The sequence below is a fragment of the Centroberyx affinis genome, unplaced genomic scaffold, assembly GCF_046629955.1.
Source record: "Centroberyx affinis isolate AG114_WGS23_722 - 3 ecotype Tasmania unplaced genomic scaffold, CSIRO-AGI_Caff_v1 ptg006915l_1, whole genome shotgun sequence".
Classification (NCBI taxonomy): domain Eukaryota; kingdom Metazoa; phylum Chordata; class Actinopteri; order Beryciformes; family Berycidae; genus Centroberyx; species Centroberyx affinis.
Genome location: NW_027283503.1, coordinates 1 through 9,411, shown reverse-complemented (window position 1 = coordinate 9,411; position 9,411 = coordinate 1). Strand labels below are relative to the sequence as shown.

At 40.1% G+C, this 9,411-nt stretch overlaps 1 pseudogene; it reads left to right on the top strand.

Annotated features, from left to right (window-relative positions):
- The first annotated feature begins 238 nt into the window (after nt 1-238).
- On the top strand, nt 239-9,158 carry LOC139639167 (cAMP-dependent protein kinase catalytic subunit beta-like; annotated as a pseudogene).
- Nucleotides 9,159-9,411: the final 253 nt, after the last annotated feature.

Genomic DNA, 9,411 nt, shown 5'->3' with positions numbered 1-9,411 from the left:
ATTTGCAATAGCGCTCAATAACAGTGGGATTAGTCACTAGTTACAAATCAAACAAAAAAGTATTAGTGCCTGCCTATATTTAGCTACTACTAAAGTCAGGCGAATGAATGCTCAAATGTCATTCCATATCAGTGAATGCAATCGTGATGCACAAAAAACGCGGAAGCGAGTCAAGTTTGGTATCTTGACACAGACATCTCTGGCCAATCCAGAGCAACCGTGAATGCTGCTAAGGGGGAGAAGCACAGAAGTGACCGCTAGCTTCATGTCAACGATACAGGCATTACTGAATTAGTCAGAACGGGCATCTTTGAGGGAGAGAAGGGGGCTGCTGGAAGGGATTTGGAATTAATCTCTGTACATGTGAATCGATCTATATATTTTTTATCGATTGAGGTTACCCAATTTAAGGACGAAAAGCTCGGGAATACCAACATCAGCTGTAGTAGCTAGCTACCGCCATCTCTCGCAGTCTGAGCGATCGCCGTGTCTTCCATACCATGGGAAACGCTGCCACCGCCAAGAAGGGCAACGAGCTAGAGAGCGGTGAGTTGGGGCAGTTGCTTGGGATAATGATGTTTTATGGTATGATTCGGTGTTGTCGCTTATCAAGCGTCCACAAACTAGCTAGCTAGCCCGCTAACACTGAAACTGGCAAAGCACTGTGCTATCTGGCAGCCTCAGTAAAACAGGGGAGGGCCAACATCCCCCGCACATTCATCCCACCAGCGTTGTAAACATTCGCCCTTTTAGCTGCTGTGCGATAAAATACCATGCTACGAAGTGGCCGTGATTTCTCATCTGCAGATAAAATTAGTTGAAGGCCTAGCTAGCAGTAGCAAGAGACCCCTTTGGTTGTTGTCATTGGAATCCCTTGGCTGTAAGTTAAGGGGGCATTGCCCGTGGGAACCCTGACAGCTAGGAGAGCTGCAAAGCAAAGTGTATCGATACATTCCATATTGGTAAATTTACACATTGAAAGCCCTTTTAAGCAGGAAATGCCGACTGGATCGCAAGTAGAATCAAGTTTGTTGACCAGATAGCAGGCTAATGCTAGCTGTAGGGGGGATTAGCCCTCAGAAGGCCCTGTCATTCCATCGCCCCTTGATGGTAGCTTTCCTGGCCTGTACACACACAGTTAGCCGTGGCGTGTAGTCGCTCCCTATGGAAATCCCTGGCTAATGGCTAAAATTTCCAGGCTAGCATCAGCGAGCCTCCATGCGAGGGTCGCTTGAGGAAAATGCAGACAACGCTCTGGTGTCATCCTCAAATACATGAAAAACAATCAGGATGTGAACTATGGTTGCAGCCTCTTATGTTGTATGCATAACTAGTTATATCAGCTGCAAACTTTGCAATGATGGTGGTGATCTTAAATATGTAGCAATAAACCACAAACCCATGAGGAGTTGTTATAAATAACTATTCATTTTTCCTTGAAGACTGCGTGGGTCTGTTTCTGCCTCAGCCTTCACCACCACATTTTATTCTCGGCTGCATAAACAAAGCTTTCCCTCCGTGCAGCACAGTGACCAAATATGGTGAAGAAATGACAAATGCCCTCTTTCCATTCATAAAACTGGGCCCTACTACAAGTCTTCCCAACATACACACAGACACAGTCACACACACACTGGAATTATCTCACTCGTTTTTTTTATTTAGAGCTCTTTTTAATCTTGCTGTGGTAACGGTCCACCTAGGCCCACTTCTCACACACAGTTTGTCATTGACTGGAGCAGCTTGTCATCAGACCTTCGTCAGAGGATAAGGGGTATTACAAGCTTTGAAAGGTTTGACGTAACTAGGCCTAGGCCAGGGTTAATTTGCGATTGTATACTTTGATGTATGCAGCTGATAATCAGTGAGCATCCAGTGTTATAAATCAGAAATGTTTCCCTATGCCTAATTGAGGTGTTAACATTAAGGCAGTATTTGCTTTTTGTTGTATCTGCTAAATTAACTGCATCAGGTCCTAGGTAGGCAAAAATAATGGCTTACAGTTAGTCAAGTTGTTTGTATTTTCAATTTGCAACAGAAACAGCTGACATGCACCTGCATTTACACTCTTAAAAAAAATGCAGAAAACTATCTGCGGTCAGTTACGCACTCGGGTTGTTTAAACTGGTGTCACTTTATGATGCTGTGAATATGTTCTGCTGAGATTTATTGGGTTATTGAGAGAGACCAGGCACAGTGAGCATTGCCAGGCAGAGACACTCAGGGAAACAGAGATGACCAGATCAGCAGTGGCTCCCATATTCCCAAGCATTTCTTCTGAGTGTAGTTATGATCCCTGGATTCCCAGGCTGTGGCTGACTGTTAAACCTGTTTAAGCTGACACTGTGCCCTGAGCTGCAGATTTGGAGTCTGGAGTATAGCTGCTCTCACAAGACGACCTGGTTACCTATATATGGTACCTGTGTGCACTGTATGTGTCTCCTGTATGTGTCTCCGATCAGCTGTCCTAACCACCTTGCCAATATCCATTATGGAAAAGCCACTACAGCCACACTTGGCTAGGGAGATAAACAGTTGTTGTCATCACACCTACTTAATTTCATTCTGCCTATGAATTTTGTTTTGCACTGAAACGTAACAGGACAAATTAACATAATTCTACTGTGTTTTGCTTGTCTGGATTCTGGTGTTGCTGTCAGGAAGGCCTGGCTAATTGTGCTGGCATCAGACGTTTCATTTGTCCTTTCAGGTACAGTGTTTTGGAAAACCTTGTGCGCACAGGAGGACTTCTTATTTTTCAACTGCTAAGATTCTCTGATTGGATAGGGAATATCTAATCACTATTAAAGTCATTTTGATTGGTGCCCTGTAATGCATCATGATTTCAAAACTACTTCAGGGAAAGCAGTTTAAAGACTGAATATCAAGGTAAAACAAAAAGCCCTTTGGGATGAGTTTCAGGAACGTTTTTGGGCAGACAAGGCTTCCACTTTACTTCTTACAGTAGGGTTTGAATGTTTTTTCTTTCCCCCAAGTATTCAGTGCTTTTTATCCTCTCAATCTGAACTGATATGCACGACTGAATTTCTGCCACATGGCATTTTGACATACCTGTTTTGTGAATCTCTGACACTTCGACAGTAGACAGTCAGTCTAGATTTAAATTCCTCTTACCGCAGAATGTCAACTCTGTTTTCGTTCCTTCCTTCTTGTTGCTTTATTCGCTACATATGCTTCATGTGTGTTGATCTGATATACTTGTTGTTAAGTACATAAAATCTATCTATCTTTCTCTCTGTCTTTTTTCCGTATCATCCCATCCATGTGGGTGATTGTTCCTGCAAATCGTTGGTGATCAATAGAGACTTTTGGTATGCTCATTCTTCCAAAAGATGACCAAAATGGCAGAACAGCATTGGTCTCATTGTGATAACTTGCTAGAGATGCTTGCTTTCTTGTGTGCTTTGATAATAAGTCAATGTTTTTGTCATCCACATTCTGTCATTCTGGATATCTGCTGTCTGCTGTGTTCCCCATGTAATGTTGGTTTGTCCTTGCTTATCATTTTAATGCCGTGTGAGTTTCATAGCCTTCCCTAAAACAGAATTATAGTACAGAAAGTGATGCACAAGAGCTCAGTGCTCAGAGAGATCTCTCCTGTGATTTCTGAGAGATTTTTTTCCTTCCCCTCTGAATTACTAAATAACAAGAAAAGAAACATATACTGAGTCTCTTTGCATCATTTCTTACTAATCTGCCTGTCTTGGATGTTGTTGTTTTGTGTCCGTGTTTTGTCTTATCTTTAGAAAGAAAAGATGTGATATTTTTAATATCCCATTTAATATTCTATGCAGATGTGAGTTTGACTTTGCCCGTGTTCTCCTCTGTTGATTTACAATTTAATTTCCATGCAGTTTCTCCCTTTCCCCTTTCTAGTACGATAGCATTGGTCTTTTTTGCCAGTTCCATTCAAAACCCAAATATATTTCTTAAGCCAATATTCCAGTTTGTGTGATAAGTAATGTATGCTAACTCTATCTTGTCTGTCCTCCCTTTTAGTGAAAGAGTTTCTAGCCAAAGCCAAAGAAGACTTCTTACGGAAATGGGAATGTCCACCACAGGTGAGAGTGATGAAAAGCCTTGCAGTTGCAGTTAATGTCTGAGGTAGCTGCGTCTACAAAGTAGGCTAACATACTCTGTTATTTCCACAGAGCACAACGTGCCTAGATGACTTTGACAGATTAAAGACCCTGGGCACCGGCTCATTTGGAAGAGTCATGCTGGTGAAACATAAAGGAACAGAGCAATATTTTGCCATGAAAATACTGGACAAGCAAAAGGTCAGTGGCAGTGTGCTCCCTGCTTAGCAGCTTATCTTTGGCTTCATGGGATATTTTCAAGTAATCAATAATGGGAGTGCACCTTGGAATTTTTGGGTTTCGTGGTAGTGTGTGGTGACACTACAGGTTGAGTGCCGCTGAGGTATTTATGTCATTGTGATCTGATTTTGTTTTTTCTACAGCCAAGAACCACCTGCTAGGCTCCTCCCAAAATTGACATTATTGCGTGTTTTCTTCTTTTCATAAATGAAATGGGATGCAGCTAAAAAAACAACAAACTAACAACATTCTCGATGGTGGTCTGTTGCTGGTTTAAGTGACATTTGCCTGCTTTTTATGACTTTTTGTCTATTAGGTGGTGAAACTCAAGCAAATAGAACACACATTAAATGAGAAGAGAATATTACAGGCTGTGAGCTTCCCCTTTCTCGTCAAACTTGAGTATTCGTTCAAGGTACAGTGTCAATTTCTTCATTTAAGTATTGAATTTGTTTTATTCATTTGTCAGCTAGGTATTAAGTGTCATTTTACTTTTCTCAGGACAACTCCAATTTGTACATGGTGATGGAGTATGTTCCAGGAGGAGAGATGTTCTCACATCTAAGACGAATTGGAAGGTTCAGGTGAGTAATATTCTCTACCATCAACTTGTCGCACAGTAAATACATGGTGTCATCCCAAGGAATGCGCCCTTGATTTAATCTATTGTTTGCTGCTGTTTTGTTCTGTGCTCATATCTTGACTGATTAGCTGTTTAAGATTGCTTGTGTTTTTGGCAACTGTGAACACCATTGTCTCCCTCTCCTCTGCAGTGAACCACACGCACGATTTTATGCCGCCCAGATAGTGCTGACATTTGAGTACCTCCATTCACTAGATCTCATATACAGAGATCTGAAACCTGAGAACCTTCTCATCGACCATCACGGCTACATTCAGGTGTGCTATGACTTGATGGATGAATACATAATGCTACTGTGTCATGGTTGTCAACACTTTGCCTATGTACAGTATGTATGCTCCTGACCCCTAGGTGACAGACTTTGGATTTGCCAAGCGGGTAAAAGGCAGGACCTGGACGTTGTGTGGGACACCGGAGTACCTGGCACCAGAAATCATTCTCAGCAAAGTATGGAGGTCCTATAATGTTGAGCTCAGTCACACGTGTCTGAACAGAGAGATGGAACAGATTATCAGATGTCATCAGTGCAGGAACTGCATAGTTTCCTATGTCTGTACTGAAAGGAACAGTCCACCCTAAAACACTTGTAACACTTAAAAAACAGCTAGTGGCGATGTATCTTGCATTTCTGGGCCCACTTTGTTGTTTGGTGGTGTATTTTTCTTATTCCCCTGGATAACTGGCCAAACGTACACAATGTGACGCCATGTTGAGGTATTCCAGCGCAGCTACAATGGAGTTTGACAGCAAAAAATGTTGAGCTAACTAAAACATCAACGGTAAACATCAGGTTTCTTCAGTGTAGGTCGGAAATTAGTTACTTTTTGTTTAATTTTAAGTCAAATCTTGGTTTAATTGTGTTTGCTTATTATGAGTAGTAGAAGTATTTTATATCTGTCCTCTTTATTCTTTTTAGGGCTATAACAAAGCTGTGGACTGGTGGGCCCTTGGAGTCCTCATCTATGAGATGGCAGCTGGCTATCCTCCATTCTTTGCAGATCAACCCATTCAGATCTATGAGAAGATTGTGTCTGGAAAGGTGAGCGTGTGTGTAGTCACTGTGTGAGGTGTTTGTATTTATATATTTCTGCACTAACGTCTGATTGAAAACGGGCATAAAAAAATGTTCTTTACATGAAAATGCACTTTCTATCTGTAGTTGTCTTATATTTTAGGAAAACATTAAGTATATGTCTTGGTGTGCATGTACAAAGTTCTCATATGTTCACAGGTGGGAAGAATTCAAATTACAAATTTTAAAATGAAGCCAAACTTTGATCCTTGCAGGTGCGATTCCCGTCCCACTTCAGCTCCGACCTGAAGGATCTGTTGAGGAACCTGCTGCAGGTCGACCTCACCAAGCGCTACGGCAACCTGAAGAACGGCGTCAACGACATCAAGGGCCACAAGTGGTTTGCCACAACGGACTGGATCGCAATCTACGAGAGGAAGGCAAGACACTATACACATTTCGTAGTGACACCTAACAGTATTACCCCTGTAAAACCCAAGCTAATTATTTATTGATTTGATGATATTGATTTTTTTTTTGCTAGTGGTAAAATTCCTGGCTATGATGCTGCAACAGTAGTTTTTTTTTTCTAGAAAGTAATCTGAAGATGGTTTATCAGTCTTGTTTTGTGCTTGTGCGTGATTAACATTATTTGCAGGTGCATGTAACATGTAGCATGTAACACGGGGCTTGTATGTTTTTGTTTGTGTGTTACTAGTGATGCACAACTGACCAATCAGAGCTGTTCACTTGGAAATCGTCCAGCCCTGGTGCTGCCTCTGAGGCATCTGTGGCACATCCCATGTACTAGGGATGAGAATGATAATGCATTTTTTTTGATTAATCAAAATGGATATTTAGCCCGGGCTTTAATCTCATTGATCTGTTGATCTGCTAGGTTATTGTACAGTCATCATCTGCATTTATTAACTTCAGTCTGCCCTTTTCTTGTAAAATGTGTCCCTCATCCTGACCTCTCTTGCTACGATTTGGTACAGGGCTAATTAGTAAATTCATATTTCAGCACACCATTTATTTTCATACCCCATTTACTGTCGCCCCAGTGTTTTAGAATAATTATTGCTTTCAGAATAAATGCTTCCATTAGAAAAATACAGTGGGATTCTGTGATATAGAAGTTACATAAAAAGCAGAATTGTCAGCTAGCTTTATGGCGTTATAGTGTTATACTGCAGGTTTATTGCAGTAGGCTATTATCTAGGCCCAGTTTGGCCCCCTGCATGTTTTCTTAACAATTGATTAACGAAATAGATGCTCTAAAAACTAAATATCCTTTTTGATTAAATGATCAGGTTAATTGAATTGGAATCTTGGAAGCTAAATCTACAATAATAATAATATTAATAATAATAATGATAATGCTGTCCCTACATGGAATTACATTTTTGGGGATAACCATGGCACATCTGGAGCCTGTCTCTGTGTGGCTCTGTGCACATGCTTCTCTTTATTTATAAAACATGCTAACTGCTGTCCTCCCATATAAACTAAAGAACATTTTAAGTGGACTGGCAGCTTTGAAGAAATAAATACACAAAAGGCTTATATTTGTGTCATGTGAGGCATACCTCTTAAAATGTGTTTTTCTCTTGCAGGTGGAAGCCCCATTCATACCAAAGTGCAGAGGCCCAGGGACACCAGCAACTTTGATGACTACGAGGAGGAGGACATCCGTGTTTCCTTAACGGAAAAATGCGCAAAGGAGTTTGCAGAGTTTTAGGACGTGAGACGTGGATATATCAGGGCTAAAACACATGAAATAAGGGGATCTTTGCACTCTTCTAAAGACTTGGGATGGAGCAGAGACCATCATTTTTCAAATCTACTACATAGTCCCTTCATTCCACAAGGCTGAATGAGGTCGCCATGATCCTTGGGTGCCGATAACCTCTCACTGTCACATACACCTGCGTATTAAAGCAGACACATCACCTTTTTCTTTTTTTTTTTTACCTACCCACTTTTCTTTTGTTTTTTTTGTTGTTTTTTTTTACTTTGAAGCAGTTCTAGTCTTGGATGTTGTGCTCCCCTTTTAAAATGTGATATTTTTTCAATTTATGAGGAAAAACTGAGACAATGGCCAATATTAGTCCACACATTGTAACTGATTTGTCTGTGGCAGTATGACACACAGTTGTGTGGGTTGTAGGGTATTGCCTCTAGTTGTCAACGGTGTATATTTATGGTCTGTTACAGGTCCACATTACATTGGCTATTGTAAAGTTTTGGCCAGCTTTCAGAAGTAGTATTTGTCCTATGTGCATATCTGTCAATTTTGTAAGACATTTGAACACGTTGAGTGTTTAAAGCATGACCAAATAGAAAACATTGGATGACACAAGAAGAGAGGCTCTTTCCTTTCTTTGCTTTTGCCTTAGAGAGCCAAGTCCTCAAACCCCACAGAACATCCATTCACTGTCTTCTTGGTATTCTGACCCAGTCACAGCAAGCCATCGCAGAAAATGACAAACCTTGTTACAATAGTAAAATGCAAATCTAGTTGTTTGTTTTTGATCCATTTGGATCTGTTAGTTACATGTAAAATTTGTCATTTGGTATCACTATATTTTGTTGCTGTGTCTAACATTATATTCACATTGTCCCTAGATTCCAGGTCTGCTGATAAGGATCCTTTGATAAGAGTTTATGGAGCAATGTGACTCCAGTAAATGAAAAAGAGTGAAATAAAATCCTTTTCAGGATTTTTATAGAGTGTAATGTAAAGTTGATCAGTTCAATGTGAATAGTGTTGTGGCTTTGTGCCTCAGCATTGTTAGTGAAATCTTAAAGAAGTACACAATTTATAATAATGTATTAATGCAAAGATGTTTTGAAGTATTCTGAAACAGGAACACAAAACTGCAAATTTTCCCATAATTTCCCTGTTGCCGTCCCTAAACCCTTTTTATTTCATTCTTATCAAAGAATGTAGATTTGCAACTTATAGGTATGCATATTTGAAAAGCTTGATTTCAAGGTACAGTTTTCCTCACAATACACTGGCTAAAAACAAGACTGCTCCTTTGTATCACATGTAACCCAGTTATTGTTCAGCTCATTACATTATACGTATATGCATTGTTTCATATATGTTTTTATTTATACACATTAGAGATGCTAATAAATTTTATTTTTAAAAGTGTCGAAGTTGTGTACCTTTCCTTGAATTGTGACATTGACTTGTATGCCATTCAACACACTGGTGCACTTGAGTTTATTTGTTTTAATGAACATGGCACACTGACATAACAATTGAACAGTATTACCGGCGAAGTCATTGAAGTAAAATGAACCATTTAGTCTAGAGTAGTGGATGAATATCATGAAGACACACTGTGATTCCTATTATTTTAGGTGGCATGTCAATATCAAATGCTTATACATTAATACTGGGT